Raw genomic sequence first — 18,385 nt, 5'->3', positions numbered from 1 at the left:
GGAGAAAGTGAGAGAGAGAAAGAGGGAGGGAAAGAGAGAGAAAGAGATGAGAGAGAGGGAGGGAAAGAAAGAGAGAAAGAAACAGACAGAGAGAGAGAGAGAGAGAGGGAGAGAGAGAGAGACTTTAACCATTTGCACTTTAACCACTTACACATCATTACAACACTGTATATATACATAATATGACATTTGTAAAGTCTTTATTCTTTTGGAACTTCTGTGAGTGTAATGTTTACTGTTCATTTGTATTATTTCACTTTTGTATATTATCTATTTCACTTGCTTTGGCAATGTTAACATATGTTTCCTATGCCAATAAAGCCCCTTGAATTGAACTGAGAGAGAGAGAGAGAAAGAAAGAGAGAGAAAGAAAGAGAGAGTGACCTCTCCTCTGGATGAGTGTGATTTGACATGGATGTCGATTCCCCTGCACCTCTCTGATTCAGAGGGGTTGGGTTAAATGCAGAAGACACATTTCAGTTGAACAACTGACTAGGTATCCCCCTTTCCCTTTCCCTTTCATCTGGAGAGTCAACCAGGCAGCCTGCCTTGTTCCTTCAGCGCGTCCAGGACAGGGCCTTAGAATGAGAAGGCAGCCTGCCTTGTTCCTTCAGCACGTCCAGAACAGGGCCTTAGAATGAGAAGGCAGCCTGCCTTGTTCCTTCAGTGTGACCAGGACAGGGCCTTAGAATGAGAAGGCAGCCTGCCTTGTTCCTTCAGTGTGACCAGGACAGGGCCTTAGAATGAGAAGGCAGTCTGCCTTGTTCCTTCAGCGTGACCAGGACAGGGCCTTAGAATGAGAAGGCAGTCTGCCTTGTTCCTTCAGCGTGACCAGGTCAGGGCCTTAGAATGAGAAGGCAGTCTGCCTTGTTCCTTCAGCGTGACCAGGACAGGGCCTTAGAATGAGAAGGCAGTCTGCCTTGTTCCTTCAGCGTGACCAGGACAGGGCCTTAGAATGAGAAGGCAGTCTGCCTTGTTCCTTCAGCGTGACCAGGACAGGGCCTTAGAGTGAGAAGCAAAGGGCTAGTGCCTCAGAGAGGGGAGTAGGGGGTGAGGGAGCTGCTTCATGTGTCAGCCAATCACAGGGTGAGGCAGGAAGAGTCTCACACCTCCCAGAGAGACTGTGAATTGATCAGCACCTCTGAGAGAGCGAGAGAAAGTGAGAAAGAGAGAGAAAGTGGGGGAAGAGAAGAGGGGACAAGAAGGGGAGGGGGTGCAGCACGTATAAGGTAGATGAGTGTGAGTAGTGTGCTGACTAGAGAGGGAGAAAGGGAGAGAGGGAGAGAGGGTAAGACAGAAAGAGAGAGATGAGGGAGAGGAGTGCTGACTAGAAGAGAGAGAGAGAGAGAGAGAGAGAGAAGGTGGGAGAGAGGGAGAGAGGGAAGGTAGGAGAGAGAAAGAGAGGGAGAGAGAGGGAAGGAAGGTGGGAGAGGGAGAGAGAGGGAGGGAAGGTGGGACAGAGAGAGGGAGAGAGAGGGAAGGTGGGACAGAGAGAGAGAGGGAAGGTGGGAGAGAGAGAGAGAGGGAAGGTGGGAGAGAGAGAGAGAGAGGGGGAAGGTGGGACAGAGAGAGAGAGGGAAGGTGGGACAGAGAGAGAGGGAGAGAGAGAGAAGGTGGGACAGAGAGAGAGAGGGAAGGTAGGACAGAGAGAGAGAGCTACAGAGGAGGTGTGAAAATTCATTCTTTTCTGAGAGGGCATCAGGAGGATAGTTGAGGATAGCCCGAGACCATGGTATAGTCCAGTGGTAATGATCCCCTAACACACAGCACTGAGGAATCTATATCAAACAGGACATGGTATAGTCCAGTGGTAATGATCCCCTAACACACAGCACTGAGGAATCTATATCAAACAGGACATGGTATAGTCCAGTGGTAATGATCCCCTAACACACAGCACTGAGGAATCTATATCAAACAGGACATGGTATAGTCCAGTGGTAATGATCCCCTAACACACAGCACTGAGGAATCTATATCAAACAGGACATGGTATAGTCCAGTGGTAATGATCCCCTAACACACAGCACTGAGGAATCTATATCAAACAGGACACGGTATAGTCCAGTGGTAATGATCCCCTAACACACAGCACTGAGGAATCTATATCAAACAGGACATGGTATAGTCCAGTGGTAATGATCCCCTAACACACAGCACTGAGGAATCTATATCAAACAGGACATGGTATAGTCCAGTGGTAATGATCCCCTAACACACAGCACTGAGGAATCTATATGACTGACTCTAATGACTACCCTTCAGATTGGTGACCAGGATACCAGTGTTACTGACTCTAATGACTACCCTTCAGATTGGTGACCAGAATACCAGTGTTACTAACTCTAATGACTACCCTTCAGATTGGTGACCAGGATACCAGTGTGACTGACTCTAATGACTACCCTTCAGATTGGTGACCAGAATACCAGTGTGACTAACTCTAATGACTACCCTTCAGATTGGTGACCAGGATACCAGTGTGACTGACTCTAATGACTACCCTTCAGATTGGTGACCAGGATACCAGTGTGACTGACTCTAATGACTACCCTTCAGATTGGTGACCAGGATACCAGTGTGACTGACTCTAATGACTACCCTTCAGATTGGTGACCAGGATACCAGTGTGACTGACTCTAATTACTACCCTTCAGATTGGTGACCAGGATACCAGTGTGACTGACTCTAATGACTACCCTTCAGATTGGTGACATCAGTTCCCTACCAGAGGTTAATCTCTGGTTGACAGATGTACGTAACATAGGATGAAATTATAGCATCTGTCAACAGACTTTTGGACGCAACGACTAACGAACAACTTTGTTATGATAAATGGATTTTTCGTCGCTGACGATTTCGCATCTTTTAAATTTCTGAAGGAGAGGGGACGTTTGGCACATAGACTTGGCCATCACATGCAAAGAGGGGGGGGTAGTGCAACCGTAGTCACAACACGTCTGCCCCCAGAATGAAATGAAGCATCTGACGCAATGACGTGAGATTGTAGTTCTGGGTTTTCCCGAGGTCAACCAGAGCTTTATCTCCCAGACAGAGTGAGCAGTACCAAGGTAAGTGCATCTACGCGACACATTGTCTTACCAACGAACCTCATCAATCTACTGCAAAATGCCAATGAATAGAATTTCATAGCAAATAAACCCTTGTGATAACAGCACATGACAGTGATGTTTCTGCTGTTTTTAATGTGAGAGCTCTGGTGAGTAAGATTTCCTATGTATTTATTAAGGATAATGAACTTGAGGGGTAAATAGAACATCTTGATGTAGTTATATCTGCTGTTTCCTTTGTGTTGCTTCTGTGATCACGTGACTGTCTGAAAGAACCAATAGATATCTGCTGTTTCCTTTGTGTTGCTTCTGTGATCACGTGACTGTCTGAAAGAACCAATAGATATCTGCTGGTTCCTTTGTGTTGCTTCTGTGATCACGTGACTGTCTGAAAGAACCAATAGATATCTGCTGGTTCCTTTGTGTTGCTTCTGTGATCACGTGACTGTCTGAAAGAACCAATAGATATCTGCTGGTTCCTTTGTGTTGCTTCTGTGATCGGGTGACTGTCTGAACATAAAGAACCAATATAATTACTTCAGTAAACGTACATTTAATTGTTTGGTCTAAATGAGAAACACACGTGTTTAATTAAATAAAATCTAACATGCAAACTGTCAAAAACATCAACGAGGTGTGAAGTCTACTGCACGTTTTTCGTTTATCAACTGTTAATTATCACAACTGTCATCATCAAAATACTGCCGCTGTAAATTATTTTACACACTGTTCAAATCCCCTGTTTACCACCAGGGCCACGTTTAGCAGCTAAAAGTTGTTGAACGTTTCAAATAGAAATGCAATGTATAGAGCCAACGTGATTTCTTATTCTACATGGCAGAAGCTTCTGAACATTCCAAAAACATTGCATCCTGCTGAACTCGCCCCAGAACATGCACTCCTCATTGACTGACTTTCCAAACACCCAATCCCATCAATTTCCTAACCCCAGAGGCGGAAGTTCTACCACACCACTTTACATAGACTCACCTGTACCTATTCAGGGTGACAGCCTGAATACACACCAGGTGATTCCAGTGTTTGTTTTAGTTGTGTTATATCTACCTTTTCCTTGCCCTTTACCATTATTAAGTGTGCATTTGGGTTCATGTGTATATAAAGTAAATTGGGGCTGCAGGTAGCCTAGTGGTTAGAGCGTTGGACCAGTAACCAGCAGGTAGCCTAGTGTTTAGAGAGTTGGACCAGTAACCAGCAGGTAGCCAAGTGGTTAGAGAGTTGGGCCAGTAACCAGCAGGTAGCCTAGTGGTTAGAGCATTGGGCCAGTAACCAGCAGGTAGCCTAGTGGTTAGAGTGTTGGACCAGTAACCAGCAGGTAGCCTAGTGGTTAGAGTGTTGGACTAGTAACCAGCAGGTAGCCTAGTATTTAGAGAGTTGGACCAGCAGGTAGCCTAGTGGTTAGAGCGTTGGGCCAGTAACCAGCAGGTAGCCTAGTGGTTAGAGCGTTGGGCCAGTAACCAGCAGGTAGCCTAGTGGTTAGAGCGTTGGGCCAGTAACCAGCAGGTAGCCTAGTGGTTAGAGCGTTGGGCCAGTAACCAGCAGGTAGCCTAGTGGTAAGAGCGTTGGACCAGTAACCAGCAGGTAGCCTAGTGGTTAGAGCGTTGGACCAGTAACCAGCAGGTAGCCTAGTGTTTAGAGAGTTGGACCAGTAACCAGCAGGTAGCCTAGTGGTTAGAGCATTGGACCAGTAACCAGCAGGTAGCTTAATGGTTAGAGTGTTGGACTAGTAAGCGAAAGGTTGCAAGATCAAATCCCTGTGCTGACAAGGTAATCATCTGTCGTTCTGCCCCTGAACAAGGCAGTTAACCCACTGTTCCTAGGCTGTCATTGAAAATAAGAATTTGTTCTTAACTGACTTGCCTAGTTAAAAATATATGTTTTTGACTACTTCCTGTATAACTGTCTAAGGTATTTGCCTTTTATTGATATTGTGAGACCATCCTTGTGATAACATAATGTGTGGGATTTTATTGTGAAAGTTTATTCTGGCTCTTGGGAGAAGAGCATGGGTTCATGGGTAATGCTGCAGTCTTGAGTTTGGGAGTGGAAGAAGCCATGCTGTTTGAGCCCTTTTATAATTGTGTTCCTTACAAGTTGTATAGTAACTCTGGTATTAAACACTGATTCACTGAAGATCATTGTTAAGGATGGATCCAAATAAATGTCACTAGAAAACAGCTTAAACCAACGAAAATGCAGCTACTTTGCTGTTATTCTAGCTGCACTTTTTAACGTGACTGCAAGTTAGCCGTAGTTGGCTAGCTAGCAAGCAAGAGATAAGAACGTTGACAGCCCGTATGGCAATGGAACATTTAGAACCAACGACCCAGTCATTTGTTCTGAATAGATACAGAACAAAAAAACTGAACGACTTGGTCGCATCTCAGGCAACCGAACCGATAGAATGAACGACCAGCGGCTTGGGTAGCAACCCTAGATTTGGGTTGGGACTTAATCATGTGGAAGGATGAAATAGTATGAATAAATTAATAAAAATGTTTTTAATGAAAATATGTCAAGAATTATTTGAACATGTTGGTAACCCGTTGTTGGCTTCGAAAGGCATTATCACATAATTGAGTCATTGAATTTGCAGTGTTCCTGGTTTACATTCTTATCATCGGCCTTACAGTGAGTTGTGTTGTTTTGTTTATTCCTAGACCAACAATCCTAATATTCTGATCCCCAATCACCTGCAGTGTTACCCACCCACCCAAACCCAGTACACAGCTGTTTTTACCCACCCACCCACCCAAACCCAGTACAGAGCTGTTTTTACCCACCCACCCACCCAAACCCAGTACACAGCTGTTTTTACCCACCCACCCACCCACCCAAACCCAGTACACAGCTGTTTTTACCCACCCAAACCCAGTACACAGCTGTTTTTACCTACCCACCCACCCAAACCCAGTACACAGCTGTTTTTACCCACCCACCCACCCACCCACCCAAACCCAGTACACAGCTGTTTTTACCCACCCACCCACCCAAACCCAGTACACAGCTGATTTTACCTACCTACCCACCCACCCAAACCCAGTACACAGCTGTTTTTACCTACCTACCTACCCACCCACCCAAACCCAGTACACAGCTGTTTTTACCCACCCACCCACCCAAACCCAGTACACAGCTGTTTTTACCCACCCACCCACCCAAACCCAGTACACAGCTGTTTTTACCCACCCACCCACCCAAACCCAGTACAGAGCTGTTTTTACCCATCCACCCACCCAAACCCAGTACACAGCTGTTTTTACCCATCCACCCACCCAAACCCAGTACACAGCTGTTTTTACCCACCCACCCACCCACCCAAACCCAGTACACAGCTGTTTTTCACACAATGTTTGACACTTGTAATGTTAGTTTCCTTTGTTCATTGTTTATCACACGTGGAGCGACACCTGCATCAAATGATTGTCTGTCTGTCTGTCTGTCTGTCTGTCTGTCTGTCTGTCTGTCTGTCTGTCTGTCTGTCTGTCTGTCTGTCTGTCTGTCTGTCTGTCTGTCTGTCTGTCTGTCTGTCTGTCTGTCTGTCTGTCTGTCTGTCTGTCTGTCTGTCTGTCTGTCTGTCTGTCTGTCTGTCTGTCTGTCTGTCTGTGTCTCTCTCAAATCAAAGGATTTTATACATATGTTTACATTGCCAAAGCAAGTGAAATAGACAATAAATTAACATTACACTCACAAAAATTTCAAAGGACTAGACACATTTCAAATGTCATATTATGGCTATGTACGGTGTTATAACGATGTGTTGAAGTACAAAAGGGAAAAATGAATAAACATAAATATGGGTTGTATTTACAATGGTGTTTGTTCTTCACTTGTTGCCCTTTTCTTGTGGCAACAGGTCACACATCTTGCTGCTGTCATAGCACACTGTGGTATTTCACCTAACAGATATGGGAGTTTATCAAAATGTGATTTGTTTCCCAATTCTCTTTCCCACCCTCCCTCTCCCTGGAGTTTCTCTTCTTCCAGCTAACATTCCTATGGGCAGTGCTTGAAGTGGACTGAAACAAGTGCTGGTCCTCCTTATAAGGTTAATATTTTCAAGCCAATCTTCTATAAGATGTGTCTGTACTAAAACAATTGTACATTTGCACCGGTCCACACAGCACAAGCACTGCGAGTCCAACGGTTGATGCTAAGGTAGGGAGACTGTGTTGGATAAACAAACTCAGACCTGGGTCCATTGCTCAGTGTCCAGACCTGCGGCAGCATAAATACACATTCAGAAGTCTTGTGTGATTGGTTTTACTATCCTTGTGGGGATCATAAGTCCTCACAAGGATAGTAAAACAAAGGCCAATTTTGACGTGGGGATATTCTGCCGGTCCCCACAAGGAAAAAGGCTTAGGGGTTAGGTTTACGGTTAGGGGTTAGGGGTTAGAGGTTAGGTTTTGGGTTAGGGGTTAGGGGTTAGGTTTACGGTTAGGGGTTAGGGGTTAGGTTTACGGTTAGGGGTTAGGTTTACGGTTAGGGGTTAGGGGTTAGGTTTACGATTAGGGGTTAGGGGTTAAGGTTTACGGTTAGGGGTTAGGTTTACAGTTAGGGGTTAGGTTTACGGTTAGGGGTTAGAGGTTAGGTTTGGGGTTAGGGGTTAGGTTTACGGTTAGGGTCAGAGGTTAGGTTTGGGGTTAGGGGTTAGGTTTACGGTTAGGGGTTAGGTTTACGGTTAGGGGTTAGGGGTTAGGTTTGGGCTTAGGGGTTAGGTTTGGGGTTAGGGGTTAGGTTTACGGTTAGGGGTCAGAGGTTAGGTTTGGGGTTAGGGGTTAGGTTTACAGTTAGGGGTCAGAGGTTAGGTTTGGGGTTAGGGGTTAGGTTTACGGTTAGGGGTTAGGTTTACGGTTAGGGGTTAGGGTTTACGGTTAGGGGTTAGGGGTTACAGTTAGGGGTTAGGTTTACGGTTAGGGGTTAGGTTTACGGTTAGGGGTTAGGTTTACGGTTAGGGGTTAGGTTTACAGTTAGGGGTTAGGGTTTACGGTTAGGGGTTAGGGGTTACAGTTAGGGGTTAGGGTTTACGGTTAGGGGTTAGGTTTACGGTCAGGGGTTAGGGTTTACGGTCAGGGGTTAGGGGTTACAGTTAGGGGTTAGGGTTTACGGTTAGGGGTTAGGTTTACGGTCAGGGGTTAGGGTTAGGAGTTTGGGGTTAGGGGTTTGTGTTTATGGTTATGCTTATGGTTAGGTTTAGAATGGGAATCAATTGTTTGGTCCCCATAAAGCCAGTAAAAGAAACGTGTGTGTGTGTGTGTGTGTGTGTGTGTGTGTGTGTGTGTGTGTGTGTGTGTGAGACTGAAAATGTATATGTATTCTTCAATAGTGTGGGGCATGAGGGAGCACCACAAGGCACTTTCCAGCTCTACATAGGTCAAAGGTGGGTCTCTGAGATGTTGACTTGTGGCCATGTGACCTGAACCCTACTGTGATTCATCATCAGCCCTCTTCAGTTCTGACTCCTGAAAGTGTATTTATGCTAACACACACACACACACACACACACACACACACACACACACACACACACACACACACACACACACACACACACACACACACACACACACACACACACACACACACACACACACACAGAGCACCAGAGCAACCTGAGCTCCCTTCATAATGGCCCTGAACCTGCATGTACGGCTCCGTTAAACCACCATGTGTTTCTACCAATTACACCCCTAGAAAGACACTGAGCTGCATGTGGTTCTCATCTGGTCTCTACTGGAAGATTAAAGACAAGCTGCATGTGGTTCTCATCTGGTCTCTACTGGAAGATTAAAGACACTGAGCTGCATGTGGTTCTCATCTGGTCTCTACTGGTAGATTAAAGACACTGAGCTGCATGTGGTTCTCATCTGGTCTCTACTGGTAGATTAAAGACACTGAGCTGCATGTGGTTCTCATCTGGTCTCTACTGGAAGATTAAAGACACGGAGCTGCATGTGGTTCTCATCTGGTCTCTACTGGAAGATTAAAGACACTGAGCTGCATGTGGTTCTCATCTGGTCTCTACTGGTAGATTAAAGACAAGCTGCATGTGGTTCTCATCTGGTCTCTACTGGAAGATTAAAGACAAGCTGCATGTGGTTCTCATCTGGTCTCTACTGGTAGATTAAAGACAAGCTGCATGTGGTTCTCATCTGGTCTCTACTGGAAGATTAAAGACACTGAGCTGCATGTGGTTCTCATCTGGTCTCTACTGGTAGATTAAAGACACTGAGCTGCATGTGGTTCTCATCTGGTCTCTACTGGAAGATTAAAGACACTGAGCTGCATGTGGTTCTCATCTGGTCTCTACTGGAAGATTAAAGACAAGGAGCTGCATGTGGTTCTCATCTGGTCTCTACTGGAAGATTAAAGACAAGGAGCTGCATGTGGTTCTCATCTGGTCTCTACTGGTAGATTAAAGACAAGCTGCATGTGGTTCTCATCTGGTCTCTACTGGAAGATTAAAGACAAGCTGCATGTGGTTCTCATCTGGTCTCTACTGGTAGATTAAAGACAAGCTGCATGTGGTTCTCATCTGGTCTCTACTGGAAGATTAAAGACACTGAGCTGCATGTGGTTCTCATCTGGTCTCTACTGGTAGATTAAAGACACTGAGCTGCATGTGGTTCTCATCTGGTCTCTACTGGAAGATTAAAGAAACAGAGCTGCATGTGGTTCTCATCTGGTCTCTACTGGAAGATTAAAGACACTGAGCTGCATGTGGTTCTCATCTGGTCTCTACTGGAAGATTAAAGACAAGGAGCTGCATGTGGTTCTCATCTGGTCTCTACTGGAAGATTAAAGACAAGCTGCATGTGGTTCTCATCTGGTCTCTACTGGAAGATTAAAGACACTGAGCTGCATGTGGTTCTCATCTGGTCTCTACTGGAAGATTAAAGACACTGAGCTGCATGTGGTTCTCATCTGGTCTCTACTGGAAGATTAAAGACACTGAGCTGCATGTGGTTCTCATCTGGTGTCTACTGGAAGATTAAAGACAAGGAGCTGCATGTGGTTCTCATCTGGACTCTACTGGAAGATTAAAGACAAGGAGCTGCATGTGGTTCTCATCTGGTCTCTACTGGAAGATTAAAGACACTGAGCTGCATGTGGTTCTCATCTGGTCTCTACTGGAAGATTAAAGACAAGCTGTGTGTGGTTCTCATCTGGTCTCTAGTGGAAGATTAAAGACAAGCTGCATGTGGTTCTCATCTGGTCTCTACTGGAAGATTAAAGACACTGAGCTGCATGTGGTTCTCATCTGGTCTCTACTGGAAGATTAAAGACAAGCTGCATGTGGTTCTCATCTGGTCTCTACTGGAAGATTAAAGACACTGAGCTGCATGTGGTTCTCATCTGGTCTCTACTGGTAGATTAAAGACACTGAGCTGCATGTGGTTCTCATCTGGTCTCTACTGGTAGATTAAAGACACTGAGCTGCATGTGGTTCTCATCTGGTCTCTACTGGAAGATTAAAGACACTGAGCTGCATGTGGTTCTCATCTGGTCTCTACTGGAAGATTAAAGACACTGAGCTGCATGTGGTTCTCATCTGGTCTCTACTGGAAGATTAAAGACAAGGAGCTGCATGTGGTTCTCATCTGGTCTCTACTGGTAGATTAAAGACAAGCTGCATGTGGTTCTCATCTGGTCTCTACTGGAAGATTAAAGACAAGCTGCATGTGGTTCTCATCTGGTCTCTACTGGTAGATTAAAGACAAGCTGCATGTGGTTCTCATCTGGTCTCTACTGGAAGATTAAAGACACTGAGCTGCATGTGGTTCTCATCTGGTCTCTACTGGAAGATTAAAGACACTGAGCTGCATGTGGTTCTCATCTGGTGTCTACTGGAAGATTAAAGACAAGGAGCTGCATGTGGTTCTCATCTGGACTCTACTGGAAGATTAAAGACAAGGAGCTGCATGTGGTTCTCATCTGGTCTCTACTGGAAGATTAAAGACACTGAGCTGCATGTGGTTCTCATCTGGTCTCTACTGGAAGATTAAAGACAAGCTGTGTGTGGTTCTCATCTGGTCTCTAGTGGAAGATTAAAGACAAGCTGCATGTGGTTCTCATCTGGTCTCTACTGGAAGATTAAAGACACTGAGCTGCATGTGGTTCTCATCTGGTCTCTACTGGAAGATTAAAGACAAGCTGCATGTGGTTCTCATCTGGTCTCTACTGGAAGATTAAAGACACTGAGCTGCATGTGGTTCTCATCTGGTCTCTACTGGTAGATTAAAGACACTGAGCTGCATGTGGTTCTCATCTGGTCTCTACTGGTAGATTAAAGACACTGAGCTGCATGTGGTTCTCATCTGGTCTCTACTGGAAGATTAAAGACACTGAGCTGCATGTGGTTCTCATCTGGTCTCTACTGGAAGATTAAAGACACTGAGCTGCATGTGGTTCTCATCTGGTCTCTACTGGAAGATTAAAGACAAGGAGCTGCATGTGGTTCTCATCTGGTCTCTACTGGTAGATTAAAGACAAGCTGCATGTGGTTCTCATCTGGTCTCTACTGGAAGATTAAAGACAAGCTGCATGTGGTTCTCATCTGGTCTCTACTGGTAGATTAAAGACAAGCTGCATGTGGTTCTCATCTGGTCTCTACTGGAAGATTAAAGACACTGAGCTGCATGTGGTTCTCATCTGGTCTCTACTGGTAGATTAAAGACACTGAGCTGCATGTGGTTCTCATCTGGTCTCTACTGGAAGATTAAAGAAACTGAGCTGCATGTGGTTCTCATCTGGTCTCTACTGGAAGATTAAAGACAAGGAGCTGCATGTGGTTCTCATCTGGTCTCTACTGGAAGATTAAAGACAAGGAGCTGCATGTGGTTCTCATCTGGTCTCTACTGGAAGATTAAAGACAAGCTGCATGTGGTTCTCATCTGGTCTCTACTGGAAGATTAAAGACACTGAGCTGCATGTGGTTCTCATCTGGTCTCTACTGGTAGATTAAAGACACTGAGCTGCATGTGGTTCTCATCTGGTCTCTACTGGAAGATTAAAGACACTGAGCTGCATGTGGTTCTCATCTGGTCTCTACTGGTAGATTAAAGACACTGAGCTGCATGTGGTTCTCATCTGGTCTCTACTGGAAGATTAAAGACAAGGAGCTGCATGTGGTTCTCATCTGGTCTCTACTGGAAGATTAAAGACACTGAGCTGCATGTGGTTCTCATCTGGTCTCTACTGGTAGATTAAAGACAAGCTGCATGTGGTTCTCATCTGGTCTCTACTGGAAGATTAAAGACAAGCTGCATGTGGTTCTCATCTGGTCTCTACTGGTAGATTAAAGACAAGCTGCATGTGGTTCTCATCTGGTCTCTACTGGAAGATTAAAGACACTGAGCTGCATGTGGTTCTCATCTGGTCTCTACTGGTAGATTAAAGACACTGAGCTGCATGTGGTTCTCATCTGGTCTCTACTGGAAGATTAAAGACACTGAGCTGCATGTGGTTCTCATCTGGTCTCTACTGGAAGATTAAAGACAAGGAGCTGCATGTGGTTCTCATCTGGTCTCTACTGGAAGATTAAAGACAAGGAGCTGCATGTGGTTCTCATCTGGTCTCTACTGGTAGATTAAAGACAAGCTGCATGTGGTTCTCATCTGGTCTCTACTGGAAGATTAAAGACAAGCTGCATGTGGTTCTCATCTGGTCTCTACTGGTAGATTAAAGACAAGCTGCATGTGGTTCTCATCTGGTCTCTACTGGAAGATTAAAGACACTGAGCTGCATGTGGTTCTCATCTGGTCTCTACTGGTAGATTAAAGACACTGAGCTGCATGTGGTTCTCATCTGGTCTCTACTGGAAGATTAAAGAAACTGAGCTGCATGTGGTTCTCATCTGGTCTCTACTGGAAGATTAAAGACACTGAGCTGCATGTGGTTCTCATCTGGTCTCTACTGGAAGATTAAAGACAAGGAGCTGCATGTGGTTCTCATCTGGTCTCTACTGGAAGATTAAAGACAAGCTGCATGTGGTTCTCATCTGGTCTCTACTGGAAGATTAAAGACACGGAGCTGCATGTGGTTCTCATCTGGTCTCTACTGGAAGATTAAAGACACTGAGCTGCATGTGGTTCTCATCTGGTCTCTACTGGAAGATTAAAGACACTGAGCTGCATGTGGTTCTCATCTGGTGTCTACTGGAAGATTAAAGACAAGGAGCTGCATGTGGTTCTCATCTGGACTCTACTGGAAGATTAAAGACAAGGAGCTGCATGTGGTTCTCATCTGGTCTCTACTGGAAGATTAAAGACACTGAGCTGCATGTGGTTCTCATCTGGTCTCTACTGGAAGATTAAAGACAAGCTGTGTGTGGTTCTCATCTGGTCTCTAGTGGAAGATTAAAGACAAGCTGCATGTGGTTCTCATCTGGTCTCTACTGGAAGATTAAAGACACTGAGCTGCATGTGGTTCTCATCTGGTCTCTACTGGAAGATTAAAGACAAGCTGCATGTGGTTCTCATCTGGTCTCTACTGGAAGATTAAAGACACTGAGCTGCATGTGGTTCTCATCTGGTCTCTACTGGTAGATTAAAGACACTGAGCTGCATGTGGTTCTCATCTGGTCTCTACTGGTAGATTAAAGACACTGAGCTGCATGTGGTTCTCATCTGGTCTCTACTGGAAGATTAAAGACACTGAGCTGCATGTGGTTCTCATCTGGTCTCTACTGGAAGATTAAAGACACTGAGCTGCATGTGGTTCTCATCTGGTCTCTACTGGAAGATTAAAGACAAGGAGCTGCATGTGGTTCTCATCTGGTCTCTACTGGTAGATTAAAGACAAGCTGCATGTGGTTCTCATCTGGTCTCTACTGGAAGATTAAAGACAAGCTGCATGTGGTTCTCATCTGGTCTCTACTGGTAGATTAAAGACAAGCTGCATGTGGTTCTCATCTGGTCTCTACTGGAAGATTAAAGACACTGAGCTGCATGTGGTTCTCATCTGGTCTCTACTGGTAGATTAAAGACACTGAGCTGCATGTGGTTCTCATCTGGTCTCTACTGGAAGATTAAAGAAACTGAGCTGCATGTGGTTCTCATCTGGTCTCTACTGGAAGATTAAAGACAAGGAGCTGCATGTGGTTCTCATCTGGTCTCTACTGGAAGATTAAAGACAAGGAGCTGCATGTGGTTCTCATCTGGTCTCTACTGGAAGATTAAAGACAAGCTGCATGTGGTTCTCATCTGGTCTCTACTGGAAGATTAAAGACACTGAGCTGCATGTGGTTCTCATCTGGTCTCTACTGGTAGATTAAAGACACTGAGCTGCATGTGGTTCTCATCTGGTCTCTACTGGAAGATTAAAGACACTGAGCTGCATGTGGTTCTCATCTGGTGTCTACTGGAAGATTAAAGACAAGAAGCTGCATGTGGTTCTCATCTGGTCTCTACTGGAAGATTAAAGACAAGGAGCTGCATGTGGTTCTCATCTGGTCTCTACTGGAAGATTAAAGACAAGCTGCATGTGGTTCTCATCTGGTCTCTACTGGAAGATTAAAGACAAGGAGCTGCATGTGGTTCTCATCTGGTCTCTACTGGAAGATTAAAGACAAGCTGCATGTGGTTCTCATCTGGTCTCTACTGGAAGATTAAAGACAAGGAGCTGCATGTGGTTCTCATCTGGTCTCTACTGGAAGATTAAAGACACTGAGCTGCATGTGGTTCTCATCTGGTCTCTACTGGAAGATTAAAGACAAGTTGTGTGTGGTTCTCATCTGGTCTCTACTGGAAGATTAAAGACAAGCTGCATGTGGTTCTCATCTGGTCTCTACTGGAAGATTAAAGACACTGAGCTGCATGTGGTTCTCATCTGGTCTCTACTGGAAGATTAAAGACAAGCTGCATGTGGTTCTCATCTGGTCTCTACTGGAAGATTAAAGACACTGAGCTGCATGTGGTTCTCATCTGGTCTCTACTGGAAGATTAAAGACAAGCTGCATGTGGTTCTCATCTGGCCTTACTGGAAGATTAAAGACACTGAGCTGCATGTGGTTCTCATCTGGTCTCTACTGGAAAATTAAAGACAAGCTGCATGTGGTTCTCATCTGGTCTCTACTGGAAGATTAAAGACACTGAGCTGCATGTGGTTCTCATCTGGTCTCTACTGGAAGATTAAAGACACTGAGCTGCATGTGGTTCTCATCTGATCTCTACTGGAAGATTAAAGACAAGGAGCTGCATGTGGTTCTCATCTGGTCTCTACAGGAAGATTAAAGACAAGCTGCATGTGGTTCTCATCTGGTCTCTACTGGAAGATTAAAGACAAGCTGTGTGTGGTTCTCATCTGGTCTCTACTGGAAGATTAAAGACACTGAGCTGCATGTGGTTCTCATCTGGTCTCTACTGGAAGATTAAAGACAAGCTACATGTGGTTCTCATCTGGTCTCTACTGGAAGATTAAAGACAAGCTGTGTGGTTCTCATCTGGTCTCTACTGGAAGATTAAAGACAAGCTGCATGTGGTTCTCATCTGGTCTCTACTGGAAGATTAAAGACAAGCTGCATGTGGTTCTCATCTGGTCTCTACTGGAAGATTAAAGACACTGAGCTGCATGTGGTTCTCATCTGGTCTCTACTGGAAGATTAAAGACAAGCTGCATGTGGTTCTCATCTGGTCTCTACTGGAAGATTAAAGATACTGAGCTGCATGTGGTTCTCATCTGGTCTCTACTGGAAAATTAAAGACAAGCTGCATGTGGTTCTCATCTGGTCTCTACTGGAAGATTAAAGACACTGAGCTGCATGTGGTTCTCATCTGGTCTCTACTGGAAGATTAAAGACAAGTTGTGTGTGGTTCTCATCTGGTCTCTACTGGAAGATTAAAGACACTGAGCTGCATGTGGTTCTCATCTGGTCTCTACTGGAAGATTAAAGACAAGCTGCATGTGGTTCTCATCTGGTCTCTACAGGAAGATTAAAGACAAGCTGCATGTGGTTCTCATCTGGTCTCTACAGGAATATTAAAGACACTTAGCTGCATGTGGTTCTCATCTGGTCTCTACAGGAAGATTAAAGACACTGAGCTGCATGTGGTTCTCTTCTGGTCTCTACTGGAAGATTAAAGACACTGAGCTGCATGTGGTTCTCATCTGGTCTCTACTGGAAGATTAAAGACAAGCTGCATTTGGTTCTCATCTGGTCTCTACTGGAAGATTAAAGACAAGCTGCATGTGGTTCTCATCTGGTCTCTACTAGAAGATTAAAGACACTGAGCTGCATGTGGTTCTCATCTGGTCTCTACTGGTAGATTAAAGACAAGGAGCTGCATGTGGTTCTCATCTGGTCTCTACTGGAAGATTAAAGACAAGCTGCATGTGGTTCTCATCTGGTCTCTACTGGAAGATTTAAAGACACTGAGCTGCATGTGGTTCTCATCTGGTCTCTACTGGAAGATTAAAGACACTGAGCTGCATGTGGTTCTCATCTGGTCTCTACTGGAAGATTAAAGACAATTTGTGTGTGGTTCTCATCTGGTCTCTACTGGAAGATTAAAGACAAGGAGCGGCATGTGGTTCTCATCTGGTCTCTACTGGAAGATTAAAGACAAGCTGCATGTGGTTCTCATCTGGTCTCTACTGGAAGATTAAAGACACTGAGCTGCATGTGGTTCTCATCTGGTCTCTACTGGTAGATTAAAGACACTGAGCTGCATGTGGTTCTCATCTGGTCTCTACTGGAAGATTAAAGACACTGAGCTGCATGTGGTTCTCATCTGGTGTCTACTGGAAGATTAAAGACAAGGAGCTGCATGTGGTTCTCATCTGGTCTCTACTGGAAGATTAAAGACAAGGAGCTGCATGTGGTTCTCATCTGGTCTCTACTGGAAGATTAAAGACAAGCTGCATGTGGTTCTCATCTGGTCTCTACTGGAAGATTAAAGACAAGGAGCTGCATGTGGTTCTCATCTGGTCTCTACTGGAAGATTAAAGACAAGCTGCATGTGGTTCTCATCTGGTCTCTACTGGAAGATTAAAGACAATTAGCTGCATGTGGTTCTCATCTGGTCTCTACTGGAAGATTAAAGACACTGAGCTGCATGTGGTTCTCATCTGGTCTCTACTGGAAGATTAGAGACAACTGTAGCTCAGTTGGTAGAGCATGGTGTTTGCAACACCAGGGTTGTGGGTTCGATTCCCACGGGGGGCCAGCACAGAAAAAAACAACAAAAAACAACAAAAAATATAAAAAATAAAGAAAACAAAAAAAAAATGTATGAAATGTATGCATTCACTACTGTAAGTCGCTCTGGATAAGAGCGTCTGCTAAATGACTAAAATGTAAATGTAAAAATGTGTGTGGTTCTCATCTGGTCTCTACTGGAAGATTAAAGACAAGCTGCATGTGGTTCTCATCTGGTCTCTACTGGAAGATTAAAGACACTGAGCTGCATGTGGTTCTCATCTGGTCTCTACTGGAAGATTAAAGACAAGCTGCATGTGGTTCTCATCTGGTCTCTACAGGAAGATTAAAGACAAGCTGCATGTGGTTCTCATCTGGTCTCTACAGGAATATTAAAGACACTTAGCTGCATGTGGTTCTCATCTGGTCTCTACTGGAAGATTAAAGACAAGCTGCATGTGGTTCTCATCTGGTCTCTACTGGAAGATTAAAGACAAGGAGCTGCATGTGGTTCTCATCTGGTCTCTACTGGAAGATTAAAGACACTGAGCTGCATGTGGTTCTCATCTGGTCTCTACTGGAAGATTAAAGACAAGCTGCATGTGGTTCTCATCTGGTCTCTACTGGAAGATTAAAGACACTGAGCTGCATGTGGTTCTCATCTGGTCTCTACTGGAAGATTAAAGACAAGCTGCATGTGGTTCTCATCTGGCCTTACTGGAAGATTAAAGACACTGAGCTGCATGTGGTTCTCATCTGGTCTCTACTGGAAAATTAAAGACAAGCTGCATGTGGTTCTCATCTGGTCTCTACTGGAAGATTAAAGACAAGCTGCATGTGGTTCTCATCTGGTCTCTACTGGAAGATTAAAGACACTGAGCTGCATGTGGTTCTCATCTGGTCTCTACTGGAAGATTAAAGACACTGAGCTGCATGTGGTTCTCATCTGATCTCTACTGGAAGATTAAAGACAAGGAGCTGCATGTGGTTCTCATCTGGTCTCTACAGGAAGATTAAAGACAAGCTGCATGTGGTTCTCATCTGGTCTCTACTGGAAGATTAAAGACAAGCTGTGTGTGGTTCTCATCTGGTCTCTACTGGAAGATTAAAGACACTGAGCTGCATGTGGTTCTCATCTGGTCTCTACTGGAAGATT

This window comes from Salmo salar, chromosome ssa18 (assembly GCF_905237065.1).
Source record: "Salmo salar chromosome ssa18, Ssal_v3.1, whole genome shotgun sequence".
NCBI lineage: Eukaryota > Metazoa > Chordata > Actinopteri > Salmoniformes > Salmonidae > Salmo > Salmo salar.
This window is presented reverse-complemented; position numbering follows the sequence as displayed.